Below are 24,534 nucleotides of genomic sequence, written 5' to 3'. Positions count from 1 at the left end.
TGAAAAGCCAAATGCTCCTATTTTCTTACGTCCTGATGTCAGCTCCAGTATCCCCCCATCTCCTCTTAGGGCACCTTTCCTTTGGCAGTCTGTAGTGCTGTGCTCCTGGTACTGCAGAACAATACAGCCCACAAAGAAGCTATTCAGCCCAATATGTCCATGCCAGCTCCACTTAAAGCCACCCCCTGCGCCTATCTTCAACCTGCAATTATGTTCCTGACCGTGATTAGGGACCAGCTTGTGGGCAATGTACTCCAGGTCATAACAGCTCACTGTTATCTTGAGTTGCCTCTGGTTATTTTTCCTGTTATCTTGTATCATTCAGCAAACCTTTATCTCATAAAGCATTGATTTCCACGGAACTTCCGGTCTGTTTCGGGGAGAAAGCTTGCTACAACACTGTACTTGGTCGGCATGGACAAGTTGGGTCAAAGGGCTTGTATTACTCTATGACTTTATTTGTCCCCTCTCTTTACCATAACCTGTAAATTAAAAATTGTTACCGTCACATGTACAGAGGTACAGTGCAAAAGGTCTTGCCTGCTGTCCATATAGATCATTTCATTACAAAAGTGCATTGAGGTAGTACAAGAGAAAACAATAACGGAATACAGAATAAAGTGTCACAGCTACAGGCAGACAATAAGGTGCAACGCCATAACAAGGTGGATTGTGAGGTCAAGACTCCAGCTTATCGTTCTAGGGGACCGTTCAACAGTCTTATAACAGTGGGATAGAAGCTGTCCTTGAGCCTGGTGGTACATGCTTACAGGCTGTTGTAAAACAGTTTCTCTTTTGTCATTTGAACAAGTCCCTTCAGGATTTTGAACATTTCCATCAGATCTTCTTATCTCTGCTCCAAGGAGAAGGATCCAGCTTCTCTGTGGCTGAAGTCCTCCCTCTCCTGTCCTGCCATTCACATATACTACTTCCTTACAGCATTGGAAGAGGCCATTCACCCCATCAAATCCATGCTGGGTCTCAGAGTAATCCCATTCCCCCATGTATTTCCCCATAACCACAACTCTCTCTATAACTCTCTATGCCTGTTAACTTCCTCTCCTACCAGCCATCCACACAAGATGTCATTTAAGGACCAGTTAACCTATAAATCTTTGGCATGTGGGAGGCAAATGGAGGACCCTGGGGCAACTCATGTGGTCACAGGAAGAACGTGTAAACCACACAGGCAGCACCGGGTCACTGGAGCTGTGAGGCACCAGCCCTATCTGCTGTGCCACATATCCCTGGATGATAAATGAATGGCAGAGCAGGATTGAGGGGCTGAATGGCCTACTCTTGATCCTATTCCATTGATAGTGCAAGGCCCAATCTTGTCCTCAAACATCTTCCCTGGATAGTGAGTCAGAGAGGATCTTCTAACCAGAGCAATGAAGACCACTTAGTCCATCCCCCACCTTCCAGAACCTGTGAATTCAACAAGTACTGGCTAATTATTTACTCCACATAGTGTATTACAGTTTGAAGGTCACTAACACAGCCTGAAGAGTGATTGGCTGTTTGAGTTGGATACCCACAATCATACACCGAAGTGTCTTTAATCCACCAGTCACACCGCCTCTCCCCCTCGCTTGCCCAGGATTGTCCAAGCCTCACACAAGAGGTCAACTCTTGGTCTCACTTTTGTTGCGTCCTGATAAGATGCAAGTTCCCAAAGTCACCGGGAGTCCATGATCTACCCACCAGTTATTGGAGAATGAGCAAACTTCACATAGTCTATCTGTTAGTTAAAATATTTCTCTGCAAGCATCCAGTCAAAACAGTGTTGGCACTTGTTCAAACCAAATCCCTAGTCCTATTAATAGCCTGCATTGCTCAAGCTGTTCATTTCCTTACAAAGGCCCCTCATTACCCTTCTTCGTAAAGCCCCTCCCATTTGTCCTGTGCACTGTCTTCAACTATTGCCTAATCTCTCATCCTCCCCGTCCTTTCCAACATTGTTCAGCTCATTACTGCCTTTAACACCCACAACCTCTTGTTCAGATCTGTGCTCTGTGCCGTTGGTATTTTCACTTGTCCCTCTTTCTCTGAAGCTCGGTTGTAAAGCACAGATGAAGGTGGACCTGAGCTTTCTTGTGTCAAGTGGAAGAGATCAGTTGAATTTTCCCTGTTTTCCAATGAAGGTCCAGGGATCTTCACTCCATCTTCTTCTCAGGCAACCCTTGGGGTCCAGGATGACTTGCTTCCACTGCCAGTTAGTGGGTTCTTATGTAGCTGAGAACCCAATGTGGGATCCACAGACCGCGACAGGGGTGGGTCAGCAGGCTGTGGACAGGACTTGGGCAGGTTATTTGGTGCTTGGCATCAGGTAACAGGCTAGAGTGGTAATGAATGTCTGAGGAAAGCCAAGTCTGAGGATTCTCCATAATCCCTCTTGCACTGAGAAAGGCCATGCACAGTGATTGGGGGTGCTGCTTCCTACAGTTCCAATGGATCTGCCATCCCCTGTACTACCTGATGGGCAGGATCCATTAGTAGGGAAAGTGAACTAACGTCAGAATCCACTCCAGGAGCAACATCCCTACTGTATAGGCTCTGATGCACAGGTCTTGCTGTTTACACATCAGACATCAGACTCCCGAGTAGGAATTCCGAGCTCTGCCAAAGCAACAGGTTTCCAGGAGGGCAGAGAAAGTGCTTCAAGGATCTTCTCAAAGCTTCCCGGAAATAATATAACTCTGGGAGCAGTGAGCCCACCACTGAGAGAGGAGGTGGAGGAGGATACTGCCAATGACCTTCCATGTGGCAGACAGCACAGAGACCCCTCCGTAATTGGTACAATTAAACCGGTCTCCCTTCCTAAAACTAGCCACGATAACCACATTAGTGAGATCTGCTGGCTCACTCCCAGACGGGGGAGAGGGGGCTATGAGTTCAACCCAGAAGTACTTCAATGCCACATCTTTGAACTTCATCTGGGACTCCCAACTGCTTCAAAGCCTTGTTGTTTGTCAGCTGTTGGATGCACAGCCTTTCCAACAGCCTGCCAGGCTGGGGTGACACAGGAAAATGCACAACATCAAAGGCAGGGTCTCAGTCCAGTTTTTCAAAATGCCCCTTCCAAGTGCCAACTGCCTTCCTGTCCTTGATAAACTTTCCTCCAGTCTTGGCCCTCAGCAGACTGGGTTCTTATGTGTTTGGGCTATCGGCTGAAGAACGCATGCTTCACACAACAGCCAGAAGACTAAAACTGGTTTGCAAAGTTTAAAAACAATTCCAACCGCAAACAAAAAAGTGGGTCTCGACCCGAAACATTGACTGTTCATTTCCCTCCATAGATGCTGTCTGACCTGCTGAGTTCCTCCAGCATTTTGTGTGTGTTGAATTAAAAAAGGTACAATGTTACCTAGATGAAAAACACGATGATGCTGGAGAAACTCAGCAGGCCAAGCAGCATCTGTGGAGAAAAGCAGGCGGTCAACGTTTCGGGTCAGGACCCTTCTCCAGGACTGAAGATAGGAAAAGGGGTCCTTAATGGGGTTAAACCACACTGAACACCAGCCTCCTCCAATGAGATATAAACTTGTGAAACTTGTACTTAACTGCTGTGAAATGGTGGGTGCCTGAGTTTGTTAGGTCATTATTTACTGAATGTGGGCACCTTAATCTCCAGGCACTGCAGCTCAGCTGACAGCACTCTTGCCTCTGCATGTGAACGTTCTGACTTCCGTTCCAAAGGTGTGCGCACGAAACCCTAGACTGACATTCTGGTGCAACTTTAAACCAAGATCCCATCCACCTCCTCAGGTGGACATAAAGGATCCCACGGTAATGTTTTGAAGAGCACGGGAATTATCTCATGTCCTGGCCAATATTTATTCTTAATCAACATCACACAAGTAGATGATCTGGTCATTATCACATTGCAGTCTGTGAGAACTTGCTATGTGCCAATTGTCTGCAGAATCTCCCGTAATACAACAGTAACTATGAAAGTATCTAAAGCTGATGTTAGAAACATAGAAACATAGAAAAACTACAGCTTGATTGAGAATAATATGAAAAACACTGGAGAAACTAGTCTTCCTTTTCATTTACCAATTCTGCTGAGTTTTACGTTTACCATCCTCTTGGATCCAGCAGTCAGAAGCTTTAGTGAAGCACAAGCTTTCTCTAACTGCCGGAAGTGATTTGGTTACATGATTTCTTTAAGTTCCTGCACTTGCACAAACACACAGCAAGTGAGATAACAGTTCAGAAGCGAAGGAGAGAAAGCATGTGTGACAATGTGCACAGAGACTGCTCTCTGCCTCTTGGCCCAGAGATCCACCTGCAACCACCAGCCAGGACATGGCTCAGTTCACACACGTACACAAGACAGGCACAACACACACACATACAACAAGCAGACCCCACAGTGATTTCACTCTCTTCAACATTTATCCGTTGCACCCTTCACACTTTAGAAAGTTAGATGTTTTCCCTGGAGCGAAGGAGGCTGAGGGGTGACATTATTGAAATATATAAAATCATGAGGGGCATAGTTAAAGTGGATGGTCACGGTCTTTTTCCCAGGGTAGAAGAATCTAAAACTAGAGGGCATAGATTTAAGGTGATAGGGGAAAGATTTTTTTAAAGAGCACCGTGGGTGGCAACTTTTGTTTTACACAGAGGCTGACAGGTATGTGAACGAGCTGCTCAAAGTAAGAGCAGTTCAGATAGTTGCAACCAAATCCCAGTTAATTAACAAAGTTTAAGGTCAAGTGTGAGGAAAGGACAGGGGAGGGGGATGGTTGTGAGGGGGTGTGGTGGGGAGGTGGGAGGTAGGTTGAATGTGCATACAAACATACCACGTAGGACAGAGGTGGGTCACTCATGCCTGTTGTCAGTTCATTAGATTTGATTGTAACCACAAATCCACATTCTGCAGTAACCCTAACCCTCCTTGCTCTATCAAGTACCTATCCATCTCTGCCTCATAAATATTGAAAGACTCTGCTTCCACCTCACTGTGAGGACGTTTCTAAATCTCATGACCCTCTGAGAGAACAAATCATATCTTAGCTGTCTTACACAGCCAACCCTTTCTTTTAAAGTGAACCTGGTTTTCAATTCTCCCGCATCAAGAAACATCCTCTACACTTCAACCCTATTAAGACTACTCCAAACCTTCTGAACTCCTAGCCTGTCCAACAGTTCCTCATTAGACAACCCGCCTATTCCAAGTATTACTATAGTAAACTTTCCCTGAAGTACTTTAGAACCATACAGCACAAAACAGGCCCTTCGGCCCACCATACTACTTTCAAGGTTTTAATATCCTCCATTAAATAAGGAGACCAATATTCTTCCCAGTATTCCAGATATGGCCTCGCCAATGCCCTATATAACTGAAGCATAACTTCTCCACTTTCATATTCAATTCCCCTTGCAATAAGCAATAACATCCTGATAGCCTTCTTAACTACTTGCTGTGACTGCATTGTAGTCTTTTGCAAATCAAACACTAGGACAGATTCCTCTGTAGCCATCCTCTGCAATCGCTCACCAGTTAGATAATGCACTTCTTTTAAACAAAAAGCCCTGCCAAAATAGGAGACATAAGAGACTGCAGACGCTGGAATCTGGAGCAACACACAAAGTGCTGGAGGAACTCAGAAAGTCAGACAGCATCTGTGGAGGGAAGTGGACAGTCAAAATTTAGAGTCGAGACCCTTCATCTGGACTGGTCTCGACCCGAAATGTCGACTGTCCACTCCCCTCCATGGATGCTGCCTGATCTGCTGAGGTCCTCCAGTGCTGTGAGTGTTGCTCCTGCCGAAACTGGGTTGAAACGAGGGGAAAACATGAAACGATCCATTTGCCAGATCTTTGCCCTGCCACAAGTGTATTGAGCAGTTCTATCAGCCCCTTAATGGAGGCATGGCTGCTGAGAGCAACAGGCCATGGTAGTGGTATTGTACGTGAATACAATACACCTGGGAGAAGGTATTTGTGCCCGTTAAGCATCTCAGGAGCGCATTAAAAAGTGTTGCTAGTGGACAGTGGAGTGCTGAGAGAAGCAGGCAGCAATATGTACAACAAAGTGCAGTACTGCTTTGTTGGCCCGGGATTCTCACATGGTGCTGACTCTTCACATAATGGTGTGTATGGCCAGGCTGTCTGACCTTGTCATCACCAGCCTCACACCCCAACATCCAGCCCAGCCCAAACCCCTCCCCCTGACATTCATGGCTCCCTGGATAGTGGCCAAAAATGACTAATAGGCCTCTCCCCTACCTAATCATGTTACAACTGTACAAGATGTTGGCGAGACCACACTTGGAATATTGCATGCAGCTCTGGTCGCCTGGGTGTAGGAAGGATGTCGTTAAGCTGGAAATGGTGCAGAAAAAGATTCCTGAGGATGTTACTGGGACTGGAGGGCTTGAGTTACAAGGAGAGACTGGATAGGCTGGGACTTTTTTCCCTGGAGCGTGGGAGGCTGAGGGATGACCTTATAAGAGGTTTATAAAATCATGAGAGACATATTTAAGGTAAATGGTCACATTTTCCCCAGGGCAGGGGAATCTAAAACTAGAGGACGTCGGTTTAAGATGAGAGGGGAAAGATTTAAAAGGAACCTGAGAGGTACCTTTTTCACACAAAGGATGGTGGGGATATGAAACGAGTTGCCAGAGGAAGTGGTAGAGACAGGTACAATTACAACATTTAAGACATTGATACAGGTACACGAATAGGAAAGGTTTAGAAAGATATGGGCCAAACACACGGAAATGGGACTAGCTCAGGTAGGCAACTTGGTCAGCATGGACGAGTTGGGCCGAAGGGCCTGTTTGTGTGCTGCATTACTCTATAACCCACTGAGACCAACTTGTGGCACCTCTGCCGTTGCCCCGCTCAAGGATTCTCTGCCAAACGTTTATCTGTGCTTCTGGGTAGGCTACAAAACACTTACTCCCAAGTAGAACTTGTAGTTTTACAATACAATACTACATTCCATGGTTCATTACTGTCAGTTGCTAACACCTCCTTTAAAAGGCTGCCAGCACTGCTCAGCACACATGTGGCAAGGCAACTGATGCCAGCACCATTCAAAAGCACACGTAAACATTTCAAGCAATAACAAACTTTCTCCCTGCCACCATCCAACACAAGAGAGGAACACAACCACACAGACACACAGTAAGTGGAGTCAGTGAAAGTCTTTGCAAAGTTGTTAAGAATAAGACATGGTGAAGGACATCAGTTAATGTGCCTTTTCTACAGCAAAATAATGCAAGGGATTCTGTAAGTTTCAGGATGAGGGTTAAAGGAGAATCAGACACTGACCAGGCACAAGCAGTAGACAACAGGAAGTTAATATAAGTGACGAGGTGGGGGTTCACGGAGATTTATGTGGAACCTCAGCTGGAGAGTCTGCACTAATGGTGGAACAGCAGGGAAAAAGCTGCTTTGCAGGCTCAAGAAAGGTGCAATAGCAAGGGGGGGGGGGGGGGGGGGGGGTGGTTACTTGACCTCAGCCAACAAGCTGGGGTATTCTGAACATGGATTGCCGGAAAGGGCTCTAGGGAACCAGTATATGCAAGAGTAGTAGAATCATCACAATATCCACAAGGTGCACCTCCCTTCTCGCCCACCATGTCCCGCCTCCCAATCTCCAACCAAAATTGATGCTAATGAAAATCAAAAAAACTGCAGATGCTGAAAAAAACAGAAAATGCTGGAAACAATCAGTTGATAGTAATCTTGATCTAAAATGTTTAACTCTGCATTTCTCTCCACAAAATTGATGCAAGTTGAGCTCAGGAAATATTACCACTCATTTAATATACTGCGACAAACAATACATGGCCAGCGTAAATGAGGTGAGGGGTTGGATGGGATGATGTGAGAATGCAGTTCAGGTACCTTGAAGGGCCAAGCAGGCCTGTGAGAGGTGGAGACACAGAGACTGCAGATGCTGGGATCTGGAGCAACACACAAAACACTGGCGGAACTCAGCAGGTCAGGCAGCATCCGAGGAGGGAAATGGACAGTCAACGTTTCAGGTCTGGACCCAGATGAAGAGTCTTGATCCAAAACCTCGACAGTCCATTTCCCTCCAATAGATGACCCACAGAAGTCCTCCAGCGTTTTGTCTGTGAGAGGTGGAGATGGGCCTGATGGTTTCGGTGGCAGAGGTACAGTGGGAACAGAAGCAGGAAAAGTCCCAAAAGCAGGAATGACGGTGGTACCAGTGAACCTAATGCTTCGAGGCTCAGGTATTGGTCAGAGCATGACTGTCTCAAAATACACGTTTTGATATAGAAACCATTCCATCACACTACAAATGCAGCACAATATTCCACACTCAATAGGTACAAGAGAAGGGCACCAGTGCACGTAGATGCTGGAGCTCCCTACCTAACAGGCGAGGGAGAATCTTCAGCACATCAACTGCAGCAGTTCATGAAGAGCCACTCAACTCCATCTTCTCAGGGCAATAACAGATCCAGTATCAGATGCTGCCCCTGTGCCAGCAGTACTCAGGATTATTGTTAAAAATAAATGCTCAAGAGACTGACTCTCTATCAGGCTAGTATGCCACTAACTGTACAAACAATTGGCCAACACAGCACCAGCTTCTCAGCTCAAGCAGGGAAGGACAATAAATACACTCAGCTTAACTTCATCCAGGTAAAAAGACAGCAAGAAAGCATTGATGCTGGCAGCAATATAAACCACAACTTGTGCACTCTGAGCCACAAATCTTTTACTATCTTTTAAATCACCATTTCCCGACACATATCATAAACTGAAGGCCTTTCATATTGCAAAAGGAAATTAGCTGCGCTTTTTAACACGCTATCATCCATCGTAAACTCCAGCGACCCCCACCCCCCCCCAGAACAAGGGAAGGGGTACGACCAATATCCACAAGGTGCACCCCCCCTTCTCCCCCACCATGCCCCTCCTCCCAATCTCCAACCAGAATTGATTCTGATGAAAATCAAAGCAACACTGGCAGATGCTGAAAATCTGAAATAAAAATAAGAAATGCTGGAAATTTTCATTTGGCAGCAGTTTGACCCAACAATGTTTAAACTTTTGTCTTTCTTTCCACCAAATCGATGCCTAAAGTGGGCTCAGGCAATATTTACCACTCAGTCTGAACATGTATTAAGGAGAAACACATATTGGTGCAAGAATGCACTATGATCTGCTGGGAGCTGACTGTGGGTTTCCTAGAGACTGGACAGAGGAAAAGATCACAAGGACGCTTACTGGGACTGGAGGGCTGAGTTATAAGGAGGAGGCTGGATAGGGACGGGGCTTGTCTCTGTGGAGCGTAGGAGGCTGAGGTGACCTTATAGAGGTTTATAAAATCATGAGGGGCATAGATAGAGTGGATGAATCACATTCCTTTTCTCCAGGGTGGGAGAGTCCAAAACTAGAGGGCATAGATTTAAGGTGAGAGGGGAAAGATTTAAAGGGGACGTGAGGGGCAACTTTTTCACAGGTTGGTGGGTATGTGAACGAGCTGCCAGAGGAAGTGGTAGAAGCGGGTACAATTACAATGTTTAAAAGGCATTTGGGATAGGTTAATGGTCAGGAAAGGTTTAAAGGGATATGGGCCAAATGTGGGCAAATAGGGCTAACTTAGGTAGCGAACTTGGTTGGCATGGACACATTGGACCTGCTTCCCTGCTGTATAACTCTCTTATCCCCCCCCACCCCCAAAACCCCAACTACGACCACTTTATTACCCTACAGTCCTGCAAAAGCGAGTGGAAGGGGAAGAGTCTTTTATTTTGTGTTTGGTCTCGAGGAAGGAAAGTCCATCACAACGAAAATCAATCAGGAATGGCAGCAAGCAACTTCAGGTGGGGCCCACGAGAGAGAGAGGTGGGGGGCGGGGGGAAGAAGTGGAGGCATTACCGCTTTAAATGTAAGGAACGCTTTCCCTGAACTGGGAAGAAAGAGAAACATGGGGAGGGGGGGAAGGAGGGGGTGGAAGCTGGGATCAGATCTCTGCTCCCTCCCCCACCCTGAACATCTGGCAAAGGCGAGGGGGAATGACGGCACTGGGTTTGAGGATTGTTTTTTTGGAGCGCCCGAGGGTGCAGAGCCCGGCCGGCAGCGCTGCTTACCTTGGCAGAAGGCGGCGACTGGCGGCGCTGCTCCGAGTGTTGACCGGGGTTCGCTGCACCGGCGGAGCCCGGGACACAGGCGGGAGGGAAGGGCTGTTGTGGGGAGGGTGGGGGGAGGGTGGTGCTGGTGTGGTGGGTGGGATGCAACAGCAAGAAGACGTGGGTGGGTTTGCAAAATAAAGGGTGAAAAAAAAATAGCCCGACGCAGCAAAATAAGATTGAGAGCGGCAGCGAGCAATGGCGCCAGTGAGGAGAGTGTGTCTGTAATCCCTTTCCCCACCCTGGTGCTGGCTCCCTCTGAGGGTGGGGAGCTGGGTCACACTGCAGGCGTTTAAGGTGGTCCGTGTAAAAAAAAATGCAAACAAAACCCAGTCGGCACCTCCTTACAGGGTGACTACACTCTCAAACCAAACCAAAATCATTGATATTTACTTGTTACAGTTGTCCTTTTACCCGGACTCCTGTCAAAATTTTCTCCAGATGCTTAACGTTGCAATATTCCCCCAGCTCTGGGATCTCTTTAAACCATTTGAAACATTTTGCTGGTTGTACGTTTTATATCTTTTGCAATGCATTGGATCTGCGAGCTTTGGACAGTCCACACTGGGTACTGAGTTAAAAAGAAAGATCTGCATTTATGTAGCTCCTTTCACTATGTTTTGAACTGCTTATCAGTTAAGGAAGTACTGTTGCAGCGTAGCCTCTTTTAACATAGAAAACAATGCAGCCAATCAGCACACAGCAAGATCCCACAGACAGCATTGCAATAATGACTAAATAAATTTGATGTTGAGCGGGAGAAACATCTTGTCCAAAACACCAGGGTAAAAAAAATTAAGTACTGTGGGAGAGCAGACAGAACTTTGGTGTAATGTCTTGTCCGAAAGATAACACCTCCAAGAGTCCAGTATTGTATTGGGACATCAGTCTCTCTTCTTGTGTTCGGGTCTTTGGAATGGGATTTAAACGCACAACTGAGTGAGTGGTCACTATGCAACGCTGTCCCACATCGGAGATCCTCTAGGCCAGAAGCCCCCTCCATGGTTGGAGGCAGCGGGATTGGATTGAGGACTTTGTGTCTTGACACTGAGTTGGCCACTTTCCCCGAGCTGCTTAGAGGCAAATAAACCCTTCACATGTTGTGAATGCCCAGTAGGGTTTATTTGGATTTCTAGACAATTCAGATTTGTTTATCAAAGGTACAGTCAGGTAGCAATCCCATGTGGATGCTGTTACAAACCTCACTCCTCCCTGAATTAATAGAGTGGAGAACTCTTCAAGTAAAGTTGTGGCTAGGTGTGATAGCCTTCCAGAAACTGTGTGGGTATGCTCATGAAGTTCAATCACTCAAGGAAGGCTCAAGGACAACCTAGACCCAAGGTGATTCACCTTCAGGGTTGAAAGGGAGAAAGAATCAGGGGTAAAATGAAATGGGAATTTCCTGGGACAATTTCTTCTCATTTAGATATTTTATAATAGGTTTTCAACAACAAGTTACATGGTCATTCACCCCACACAACAACTTTATTTTATACATTGACTTGCTATGTGTTTTCAACATGTTTGTTTTTATTTTTTTAAATGAATCATTTTTCCTTAATTAAAACCTTGGAGCTTGCATTTAAAATCCTTATTGAAATATGTAAGTAAAATATTGTTAAATTTGTGTAAAATTCATTTATTTTTTATTAAGAAATATGGAAATAAGATGCAAAAAAAGGAACAAGTCCAAGTTTATAAGGCTATTTGACCAGATAAATACGACGCCTTCAAGTTTCGTGGACCTCCTTAAGAACCTTTCCCCCCACCCCCTGAGTGATTTTGCATAGACTCAGAGATAGTGACGTGTTTCCCTAAGGCTGGGGGAGGAACAGAGTGAGCACAGACCCAGAGAGACAATCAGCCACAGACAATGTAAGCATGTCTGAGTTAGAGTGGGCAGAGGCCGAGAGTGAAGAGGCAGAAATAGGGAGAATAAGAAACAGTGGTCAAAAACAAAATATGATATTCAGACACACACAGAAAAAGCTGTAAGTTTCCATCAGACACACTCAGAAACAAGGACAGGAATGAATGTGTGTGTGTATGTTCTGATGTGTGTGTGTGTATGTGTGTTTGGGAGAGGCACATGAATCAGAGGCAGTGTTCGAATTCACTGCTGACGAGCGCAGTTAGAGCTGGGGGAGGGGGGTTTTCACAGAGAAAGACACTAAAAAGAGATACAGCTCATGGGAGAATAGAAAATGCAAAGTGTAAGCATGAAGGTTTGAGAACACAGGACGAGGAAGTCATTTTTTTTATCAGTACCCACTGCAGGGCAGATTGAGATACAGTGAAACAGAGACAAACGCTTGCAGTTAGAACAGGAAGAAAGACCCAGCTAAAAATGTTTACAGCATCTGCTGCAGGAGGGGCTGATTTGTGGCTCTTGTCTGAATTTGAAAGAGAAAGGTCTTACAACTCTTTCATTTTACTGAATGCAGTTTATAATATATATAAAGTTATTTCAACTTTGTTGATTTTTGTTTTTTTCCTGGAGCTAGTTTACCCCAAAGTAATTGAACAGAAGGACGGAAGCTTGCCTCAACCCCCTCCCATCCCATCAATTCCAGACCACAAGAAACTGCCAAGGTACCACCGCACAGCTGGCTTCTCTCTAACCCAGACACCAGCACATACTCAGTATTAAGCAGATGTTTGAATATGAACGACATTTAAACCTGGAATGAAAGTCAGGGATTGCGTCGCTGTGTTAACAATTCTAAAATGTCCCACAAACAACACCACTTTACAAACCCCCAGAGTACTGCTGAAGCAGGGAATCCGAAATGTAAACAAAAAAATCAGAAAACATTGGAAAACCCCGGCAGGTCAGGCAGCATCTATGGAGAGAAAAGCAAAGTTAATATTTGCAGTGTATCTTTAAGCAGGGACACTGTTCTCTTTGTATCCCTGGGCGTGTTCATATTTGTTATTGGACAGGAGGGTCATGTGATATGTCTGCTTTGCGACAATGTAAATTTGCCACAGTCTGGAAGTTCAGTCTGCTTAAAGTCTAAACCCACAAATAATGTTAAGCGCTATCCCTTGCAAATAAAGCATTGCTGCTGTGCCACTTACATTCTGTTGTAAAAACATCAGAAGTTGGAGGTGAGTGTGGTAGTTACCTTCAGGATTAATAAAAGACTTTGATAAGTCTAGCAAGGCAGCTTTTATCTGAGCTTGTAGCATCAAAACTGACTTCTTGTGCTCTCCTATGATGACTTGCATAGGATCACATTTGTTGTCAGATACTGATGACAATGCCGGGCACAAGAAGCCACAGTGGTCAAGAGGAGCAGTGTTGACTTATTACTGGACTACTGCACACATCCAAGCTCAGTCATGTCACTGCTGTAGAGGAAAGGGACAAGCAACATGGCTTCCCTGATTGGCTGTGTCAAGAACCACAGGGGGGCATCAATGGTCAGCTCACTGGTTGAAGAAAGGGCCAAGTCAAGTCAAGTTTATTGTCATGTGCACAAGTACGGTGAGGTACAGGTACAATGAAAAACTTGCTTGCAGCAGCATCACAGGCACATTATGTACCGAAAACAGAAAAACATAAATTACACAAGACAATGAAGAGACAACATTAAGACTGTGCAAAACAAGACGTTTACTGCAAAAAAAACACAATCAGAGAGAAGTTCATGGTGGTGCAAGAGGTGGTCCATAGTGTTCCGTTGCTGAGGTGGGGTTGGGGTTGTGCAGGTCGATTCAAGAACCTGATGGTTGTAGGAAAATAGCTGTTCCTGAACCTGGTGGTGTGGGCCTTCAGGCTTCTGTACCTCCTGCTTGATGGTAGCAGTGGGAAGAGGGCATGACCCAGATAGTAGGGATCCTTGATGATAGATGCCGCCTTCTCGAGGCAGTGCCTCATGATGATGCTTTCAGTGGTGAAGAGGTCTGAGCCTGTGATGGACCGGGCTGTGTCCACTACCCTCTACAGCCTCTTGTGTTCCTGTGTGTTGGAATTACTGTACCAGGTCATGATGCAACCAGTCAGCATACTTTCAACAGTGCATCTGTAGAAGTTTGTTAGACTATTTGCTGACATGCCAAAATTCCTTAAACTTCTAAGAAAGTAGAGGCTCTGTCACACCTTCTTCATGATTGCATCTACGTGCTGAGCCCAGGACAAGGACAGGTACCTCCTTTCAAATGAACAATATCCTGGAGGTGGAAGGAAAAGATAGTATCGTGAGAGTTCACAGTGATGAGATATGTGTCTGTAAAAAAAGCAGTACTCTCGACTGAGGCTGGGCCAGAAAGATGTGGCACCCTGACAAATCATTTCATGTTACACCAGGCAAAAGATGTCTTGTTTAAAGATCCAATGCAGAAACTGGAAGCTTAGTTTAATCCGACACCATTAAAAGTAGCTGAAAGCTCTTTGACAAGCAGCCAGCATCAGGGGGAAACAATTAGTGGGTATATTGTTCCATTAAGGACTTATCCTCACATTGCAGTTTGATCCTTTGCTATATTGTGCCTTACGTGATCGGTTTTTGTGTGGACTTGAAACTATAAAAAAAATCAGTCAATCTGTGAGCACGCAAAATCTGACATTGGAAATTGCAAGTAATATTGCTGTGTCAATGGAAATGGCATTCAAGAAATCTAGAGAGATTCATCCACAACACACCACTGATATGGCTGCAGTCCGCAGTCAGCTGCAGCAGAGTCCAAGGCTACGAAGCAGAATCCAAAGCCTCCTGCTGAGACCAGTTCAGATGGTTGCAACCATTGCAATGGCTATTACTCACCATTTGTCAACTTGTATTTCAGCTGCCGAGAGTAAGGTCACATTTTGATAGCCTGCAGATCCAAGGTAAAAACAAACAACAAAAGCAGTAACGGTGGTGGTTTGGAACAACAGAAAGGAAAACTTCATAGTTTGGAAGTTCGTTCAGACAATGAGGAGATGGGATTGCACAGTAGATGTGCCACAAGCATTAACGGCAGCATTTATGAGTAACGTTTGTTATTACCAACCAGTACATTGACAAATGAATTGATCCTGCTGCAAACCGTTTGATAATGTTATGGCGAGTTCAGCCAGATGGAGCTGACAGAAGGCACCATCACATTGAAAATCTAGCCTGGCATTGAGCGTAGAATTTGGGATGTTACGTTGCAGTTGTACAAGACATTGGTGAGGCCGCACTTGGAGTATTGTGTTTTGGTCACCCTGCTGTAGGAAAGATGCCACTAAGCTGGAAAGAGTGCAGAAAAGATTTATGAGGATCTTGCTAGGATCAAGGGACTTAGTTATAGAGAGGGTGAGCAGGCTAGTACTATTCATTGGAATGTAGGAGAATGAGGGGTGAGGTGTATAAAATCATGATGGTTACAGTCTGTTTCCCGGGGTTGGGGAATCAAGAACGAAAGGGCATAGGTTAAGGTGAGAGGGGAGAGATTTAATAGGAACCTGAGGGGCAACCTTTTCACCCAGTGGGTGGTCTGTATATGAAACGAACTGCCAGAGGAAGTGGTGAAGGCAGGTACATTAACAACATTTAAAAGACACTTGGACAGGATAGAAAAGGTTTAGAGGGATATGGGCCGCACGTGGGCAAGTGGGACTGGCTTAGATGGGCATCTTGATCAGCAGTGACTAGCTGGGCCGAAGGGCCTGTTTCCATGCTGTATGACTCTGATGAGGTTTTAACGGAGAGTGACTGTTTCCAGACTAGTTCTGTGGGTTTTGAGGTGAGGTAGCAGGAAAGTTAGGGAGGTGGTGCATTCCTTCGGCAGATTATGCTAGGCTTCTGTGTGCTGCTGACTTGTGGATTCGAGGTTCTCAATACCAGTCAAATGTACTTCTCAACTGAGAGCATTCATGGGCCAGGGATTCCCATGGTCAATGGGGATACTACACTTTTTCCGGGGAAGCTTTGAGAGCATCCCTGAATCTTTTCCTCTGCCTACCTGGTAACCTCTCACCATGACAGCTTGGAGTAGCACATGTGGGAGTCTGCTGTCAGGCATAACAATGATGTGCCCTGCCCCTCAGAGCTGACAGAGTGTGCATGGGGCCACAGTGCTGGGGTATTGGTCTGGGAAACATCCCTGGTGTTGGTTTGCTCATTTTCCAGTGGAGTTGGAGGATTCTGCAGAAACAGAGTTGGTGGCACCTCACCAGTGCTTTGAGATGACTGCTCTGTGTAGTTCACATCTCAAACATGTACAGGAGGGTAGGGGTCACTGCTGACGATAGCCCATAAGCTTTGTGCTGGGTTGAAGATCTGGACGTTCAAACACTGTGGTCCTCAGATGATCAAAGACTGCACTGGCAAACTGAAGATGATGGTGAATTTCATTGTCGGTATCTGCTTTCAGTCAGATTTGGCTCCCTGGGTATGGGAAGTGGTCCACACAAACGGAGTACACAGTGTAGAACATCAGATAGTGAGTATGTCGCCAGTTATTTCAGGAAAAGGCCAACTTTAACAGGGAAGGATTGACGGAGGCAACCCGAGATAGATCAGAAGAGTGTTTTTACGTTGACACTTAAGAGTCACACCTTGGCATGTTGCTGGGAAGGTAAGACAACATGTTTAAAGATAGTTACACTGCCATAACCAGGGAGAATGCACATATTCACATTGGAGCAGATACAAAGCTAATCTGCTGCAAGCCCAGACTAATCACCTATGCTTTAAGGAGTCGAATCGAGAAGGAACTGAATAGGCTTGAACAAAAAGGTGAACAAAGTGGGCTACATCAATGGTGGTCATGCCTTAGGCAAACAGAAAGGTGTGGTTGTGTGGAGACATCAATGTCAAACTGAACTGAGCTGTAGACAATGACGTGCACAAAGTTAGCGAGATCAAAGGCATTCAGAAAACTGGATTTCTCCTCTGTTACAAAAATCTGAATTGTTGACAAAAATCGACAAAGAGGCTCTGCTCATACACATGGATTCAAATCTTACAAGATTTTCTGTGCTACCATGGATAAAATCTAGCAAGTAGTAAATCATTGTTTGTGTTAACACAATAAATTTTTGAATCTTATGAATGCAGAGGAAAATCTGATTTTGCAGGAAATGCTCAGGAATCACAAGCACAACATGAAGCTGAAGCAAAGTAACAGGCAGTAACATACCTCAGATCGTAGCTTGATGCTGAGGGTGAAGAGAAAAGCAGAGGCTGTCACTAAAGGCTGGAAATGCAGCAGAGCTGAGGTCATTTCTGGAGATGCTGCAGCATTACATGCGGTTTCTACCAGGTCTTGCAATCATGCTCAGACCATTGCATCAGGCATTGGGAAAAAAAATGGACGTGGAGCAAGGAGCAAAAAAGTGCATGGGCTGAATGCAAGGAGGGCTCAGCAGTTGAAGCTCTCCTTATTTGTTGCAATACTTTGTGCAAGTTAAAGTTGCAAAGTGATGCATCACGTTATGTTATGATAGACAAGGGGCAAGAGAAACACATCACCTTGCCTTCTTGCACTCTTACAAGGAGTGAATACTATTAAGCACAACTCAAGAAGGAAGCTATTAGAAAAAAGTTTGGAATCAAGAAATTCCGTCAGTTTATACCCACTTAACAGATAGTAGACCATACCGGTCTATTAGGTCCCAGATCAGCGATAAGGCAGCATCAAGGATGCAATGGTGAGTCATCCTTCTATTACAGTATGACTACACAATGAAGCATGACTACACTGTGCTTTATTGTGTAGTCATCCACTACTATCGTGGATGCTCTAGACGACCATGATAGTATTCTTACAAGCAGAATACTATCATGGATGCTCTAGACCTCTGATTTTGGAAGTGAAGATGTGATCTACATGTAAAGTGTGGATGATGAAGTCCTTCCAATCTGAATTGCAGCCAAGATTCAGAGACACCAATGATCGGTGAACGGATTTTGAAAGGATGGGCAGATTCTGACTAATGTACAGACTCAGAACTGAAACTGTTGTGCAATTGTTGCAGTAAGTTATCATGTGAGCTCAGCTGCATCAAGTGGGGTCACAGAGTGCTAATACTTACTATTTTGAGAGAATAGATTTTGGCTGAACTTCACACCAGGCACACATGAAAGCAATTGCAATAAGGTTTACTTACAGGCCTTGTTTGGATGGTGACATTGGACCCTTGGTAAGCAAATGCAACATCTACCAAAACTGAAGGAACTAACCATCAAACATTTCCTTGGACCCATGGTCATGCCTACTGGACCTCTTCAAGGAGCACTTTGTGGAAAAAGGGCATGATCATTTCCTGCTTCTGATTAATAATCACTAGAAGTGGATATGAGTGAAATGTTGGGGTGTGTATGCACTACTGAACATACAATAGATGAGTTGAGTGCATATGTGGATGTTATGATTCGCCTGAAGAGCTAATCTCTGACAATCTGCAAGTTTAATAAGACAGTATGGTATCAAACAAACTCCCATTCCTTCATATCATCCAGCTTCATATAGAGAACCAAAACGTTAGTCAAAATTGTGAAGAAGCAAGAGTGAAGCAAGACAATTCAAAACTCAACATGAAACATTGTTTGGCAAAGTTCCTGTTGCTGTAGAGAATAACTCAGTACACCGCCACAGGATGCACACCTTCAGAAACATTGCTGAGGATTCACAGCATGCTTCGAACAGAAGAGGCTGAGTCAAAAACATCACCGTGACATTAATAACAAAAAAAATGCCAAAAAGCAGAACAGGCAGGTTTGTGTTTTTAACCCTCCTGGCAAGTTGAGATCACACAAACGGGGAGTAGAAAACATTGCAGAGATTTGGAGAAACAGAAAATATTTGGTTAAAATTGGTGATAAAACCCAAAGTGCTCATGTGGGTCAGACGATATTGACTAGAAATGAACCAAGTCTGGATGGTGAACCTCTTGATGAAGTTGTGGCTGAGTTTAATCCAGTGAAAACCTTAGGAAGTGAAGCAAGTCCCACAAAGGAAATGAGCTTTCTTTGAGCTCAAATCTAGACCCAAACAGCTTAAAATTGGTTCAACACCAAACCTGTAAGGATATTAGTAAGGCTGTGAAAGCAGGTTATGAGACAAGAGTTTTAGCCGTTCATTAAATCTATGTATTAATAAGTTACGTATGCTTTACTGATGCTTTAAAAAAAGGGAGAATGGTGCCATGTGTCTGAAACATTGAGATCTGTGTGGTTACAATGGCACAGTCTGTACATTCTGTAATGGAATTTATCTCTGGGTAAGTACATTGAGTACACAGATGTAACTCTGGCAATGAGAATAATGAAGAATCACAGCCATTAACAATGATGGATTCGTTGACAACTTAGAGCAACTGCATGGCTGCACTGATAAGGTGAATCAATTAATTGCACCAGGTCTAATGTTCAGACTTAACCAGAGGAAAGAAAAAAAAGTCAAGCATGGTGATTGTTAAAGTGGTAGACAATACAAAACGGCCAGCCACTCACAGACTGATTGTATCAGAAACCAAGGTGGTTACAATATGGTATCTATACATCGAAAATCCATACATCGAAAAGAAAGGAACATTTATTTGGGTGAATTACATGAGAGGGTAAGAATGAAGATGCTCAGAATGAGGCCAACATAAACACAAGAAAGTGATCTTGTTATTAGAAATAAGGCCAAATACATATTTAATGTTGGCATACTTACTTGTACCTTCGGGACAACTGCTGTCCTATTTAACAAAGTAAAGCAAAGCTACAAAATTATTTCAACCCAGCACTATTAGAAATCTTGGAAAGGTCTACAGTTGGAATCTGTAAGGTGGTGGTGGGGGGGGGGGGGGGGTGGTGGTTAGGAAATGTGACTAGTGACCATACAGATGGAACCTCTGTGCGTTTCTGCACTGAGAGAGGTTTGTGTGTGGATTAATGAATGAGCAAATCCAGTTAATGATACTTAAGGCTCAAGGGTTAATGTTCGAATAGGCGTGCAAGATAGCTACATCCATGGCTATAGCCACTAAAACGGCAAAGGAATTTCGGCCAGTACAGAGTGTTAGTATAAACACATCCAATAGACTAATGGCAGCGGCAATGGCAGGAGTGCCATCATCGTCTGGATTGCATCAATATTTTATAGGAGGTTCCAGGGACAGTTTTGGAAGAGCCCCCGAATGAAATACTACACAACTTGTTTTGAGCTCCTCGTGTCTCATGCGTATAAGTCTGCACACTCTGCAGTGAACTTCATGAGAGGGGAAGAGCCAACTGAGTACACATACGTAACAGTCCATCATAACCTGTCCTGTGTTATTTTTAAACTTTCTCTCTGACATGGAGCCATGCCGGTACACGGACTCACTAGCACTTCCTGGCAGTTGGTCTGGCAGTGGGGGCCAGATTTATGAGGTCATTGCTGGCTGGTTTTGGCTCTGGTTTGGTTGGTAACGGCCAAGTCTGAAGGTTCCGGGTTGGAAGTCCTACTCCAGGGACCAGTACTGGAGCAGGGTTTTGACCTGAAATGTCGACAATTCCTTTCCTCCCACAGATGCAGCTCGACTGCTGAGTTTCTTCAGCAGACTGTTTGTTACTAGAGCACAAAACTCTAGCTCAGGCAGATCCATTGGGTGGACCCATTGATAGGCATCAGGATTGGGTGGAATCAATGTATTTCTTCTTGACACAGTAGGTGTCTAAAACCAGTAGTCACAGTCTGAAAGTAAAGCATTGGCCATTTAGGGATGAAATAAAAGGAATTTTCTTATCCAGTGGTTGGTGCATTGTTGGAATCCTCTACCCAAGAGGACTATGGAGGTTCTGCTGCTGAGTATGTCAAAAACAGAGACAGGTAGATTTTTGTTTACTGAGGAAATCAAGGAAAATGGTAAAGTGGCAATGAGGTGAAAGATCAGTCACAATCTGGGGCAGGTCTGAGGGCTCGAACAACTCCTCTTGTTTCTATTTCTTATGTTTTCCATTGCAAACACAATCAGCCATTGGGTCACTCAACACAGGAGGCAATTTGTCCAAGTCCAAGTTTATTGCCATGGCGTGCAAACTAGTTTTTTGCAGCAGCAACACAGTACGTTATAAACATGACAAACATAAGTTAACATAAACTTAACATAAACTTAAGTTAACATAAATTATACATAACTTACACAACAAAATAAACAGAATAACATTAGTGCAAGTTGAGAGAGAGCGTGAGAGAGAGAGAGAGAGAGAGAGAAGTCCGCTGTAGTGTTAGGGTTTGTCAGGTCAGTTCAAGAAGCTAATGGAAAAGCTGAGCATGGACCTGGATGACAATAGGATGTCGAGGGTGGTGGAGATGGGGCAGGAACTTGCAAGGATATGAGGTCTCAAGGTTTTGTTTTTTCAGGAAAGGGGTAACAAAGGAAAGATTGAAGGGAGAGAGGGACGGATCCTGAAGGTAGCGAGACTTTAACAACATCAGCTAAGGGAAGGGAGGGAAGCTGGGTCGTTGGCAGCTTGGTGGGTAAAATGTCAAGGGAGCAGGTAGTGGGTCCCATGGTGAGCTCAGTGCAAGCAGAAGGGGAGGTGGTCCAGAACTAGAGGAAGGTGGAGCTAGGGGTTGTGAGGAGGATGGAGGGGTCATTAGAAGTTTGGCTCAGTAAGTGAGGGGAAGGGATGGAAGACATTTCAAGCATTGTGCCAATTAGGTTGGTAATATTTGGTGACGGTCCTGGAAAATGTGTGGATGCCAAACATCTCTAATGCAATGAACATGCCTTGGGTTTGAATGTATAACATAAACAGTTAGCAGGCTTATATTCCTGGTTTTAAGGAACTGACTTATCTCAACAAAAGGACTGACAGGCACCAGGCTGTCAGTTAGAGCAACTATTGGATTCATGCCAGCTCTCTGTGTGGGAGGGGGAGAGACCCAGATATCCCTGACGTGCTAAGTAGTTATGAATGGGGGTGGGAGGGGGTGCAACATGTCACCTTTTGTTGGAGGTTTCTTGGAGCCAGTGGTAAGGAAGAGATAAGCAGCATGTGATCTTCTGCATGAGTAATCGCCACCCATCTCTGCATCCTGTGCATGGCTCTGAACCCAGTCACTGAGAGGTCCGCCTGTTTCCACTCTGAGCTGCACACACTGTTCTAACCAGTCAGCGACACAGGGGAAGGAGAGAGTCCCAGGAATAAATCAGATGAGAAATGTATAATTTCCCTCACTGATGTTCTGTTCATTGAATGGGATGTGGAGGCTGAGGACTGTTAGATATTCTGGCAAAGCTAGTTAAGTGTCAGGATTACCTTGCAGCTATTGGCAATAATCCTCATACTGGTAAAACAATCCCAAGTCCCTTACAACTGTAAAATAAAAACAGAGAATGCTGGAAAAACTCAGCAGGTCAGGTAGCATCTGTGGAAAGAGAAACAGTTAACGTTTAAGGTCTGGGACCCTTCATCAGAACAGAGAAAGGGAGAAAACAAGTTAGCCTGAGTAACAGAAGGTGGGGGAGGGCAGTGGGTGGAACAAGGGGAATGACTGTAATAAAGTGAAATGATGGTGAGAGAGGGAAAGTTTAAATTTAAGGTGGGAGGGGGAAAGTTTAAAGGAGATGTGCGGGGTAAGTTTTTGTTTTACGCAGAGAGTGGTGGGTGCCTGGAACACACTGCCAGGGTGGTGATGGAAGCAGACGCAGTAGTGGCGTTTAAGAGGACCTTATACAGGCACATCCACATTTAGGGAATGGAGGGATGTGGTTCAGGTGCAGGCAGATGGGTTCAGTTTAATTTGGCATCAGGGTCAGCACAGACATTGTGGGCCAAAGGACCTGTTCCTCTGCTGTACTGTTCTATATATATGATGTGCTGTTATTACAAAGTTTTTTCTTATAAAGCCACTTTCGCCTCCTCAGGACACCCCCTGCACTTTACAGCCAATAAGAAACGCAACAAACGTTGTGTGTGGCGTAACCTCAAACAAACAGCAGAATAATGTTGACCAGATCATCTCTGCATCGTGGCTGAGAGTGCAGGGGGAAGATAGCCAGTATATAGAAGTGAGAGGGAGGAATGATACAGAGCCTGGTAGGCGATAGGTGGAAACAAATGAGGGGAGGATGATGGGCAGGTGGAGCCAGGTGATAGGTGGAAACGTCCGCCCACTTTGTCTGGTTCCACCTATCAGCTACCAGCCTGTCTCACCCCTCCCTCCCTCCCAATTCTATATCCTGCTGATCTTCCCTCTACACTCTCAGCCTTAATGTCGGGTCTCAACCTGATCATCCCTTTGGCTCCACAGATGCTGCTCAGCCCACTGATTTCTTCCAGCAGTTTATGCTTCAGATTCCGGCATCCGCAGTCCCTTGTGACCCCAAATAACCTTTTGTGACGTTGGGGGTAAATATTGGTCGGAATAGCGCATGAGATCACTTGTGGTTATTAGCAGACGGTCAAGGGTTTTTAAGAGTGTGTTCAAGCGATGTCCAAAAACTGGGGAAATTAAGGTATATGTGGATTGCACAGGAAGGCGGAGCTGAGACATGGGTCAGTCGTGACCTTGTTGAATGGTGGAGCAGGCTGAAGAGACTGTTGGGTCCACTCCTGCTCCAGTTTCCTCCCACATTCCAAAGATGTACGGGTCAGGAAGTTGTGGGCGTGCTATGTTGGCGCTGGAAGCGTGGCGACACTTGCGGGCTGCCCCAGAACACTCTACGCAAAAGATGCATTTCACTGTGTGTTTCGATGTACATGTGACTAATAAAGAGATCTTTTATTTCTCACACAAGTCTTGTCGCAGGTTGTAGGTTGGGAGTGAGAGTAGGAGAATCACGTACAAGCCACCACTTAATAGATTATTATATTGCTGTCTTTCTTTTAATTTAAATTGTGGTGCCTCAGCTTTGACTCAAGGAGAGCCCTGCTTGCCAATGAGTCGGAAAGTTGTGGGTTCAAATCCCACTCCAGAGAATCAAACTCACACCTAGGCTCACTTCTGTGTAGGAGGTGGCAGTTTCTACTCTCTGTGATGGATGTAAATGGTTCCACGTCCTACATAAAAGAGGCGGTGTGTGTTTTTTCTAAGATTAAAAATGTAACCTTCACCATTTCCTAAAACAGTCATTAATACATGGCTGCTTATGGGAGTTACCCACAAATATGACTGCATTTTGTTGGCTGGAAAGTACTTTGAGGCATCCTGAGATTGTGAAATGTGTGCTACATTAGATAAATATTTACACTTATGCTTCCTCTCAAACCCATTACTTCTACCGTCGAGAAGAACGAGGGCAGTAACATCAGCTGCAGGTTCCCCTCCGAGTCACACACCACCCTGACTTGGAAGTTCCTCACTGGGTTTAAATCCTGGAATTCCCTCCCCAACAGCACTGAGGGAGCACCTGACCACGAGGATACTGCAGCAGTTCAAGAAAGTGACCCACCACTATCTTGCCAGGCCCATTTAGGGATAGGCGATAAATACTGACCTTGCCAAC

The 24,534-nt window shown here is 45.0% G+C and overlaps 1 protein-coding gene across 2 annotated transcripts in view; it reads right to left on the bottom strand.

The window, feature by feature from the left end:
• The window catches only part of LOC127582995 (NGFI-A-binding protein 1-like), a 48,384-nt gene extending 37,707 nt beyond the window's left edge, over positions 1–10,677 (bottom strand). For both annotated transcript variants that reach the window (XM_052038671.1, XM_052038672.1), the window contains exon 1: positions 10,527–10,677. The gene's annotated coding sequence lies outside the window, so the exon portion shown is untranslated. The remainder of the gene's footprint in view (positions 1–10,526) is intronic.
• Between the last annotated feature and the right edge of the window lie 13,857 nt (positions 10,678–24,534).

Source organism: Pristis pectinata, chromosome 25 (genome assembly GCF_009764475.1).
Source record: "Pristis pectinata isolate sPriPec2 chromosome 25, sPriPec2.1.pri, whole genome shotgun sequence".
Taxonomy (NCBI): domain Eukaryota; kingdom Metazoa; phylum Chordata; class Chondrichthyes; order Rhinopristiformes; family Pristidae; genus Pristis; species Pristis pectinata.
The sequence above is the reverse complement of the archived record's forward strand: the minus strand, read 5'-3'. Positions and strand labels throughout refer to the sequence as shown.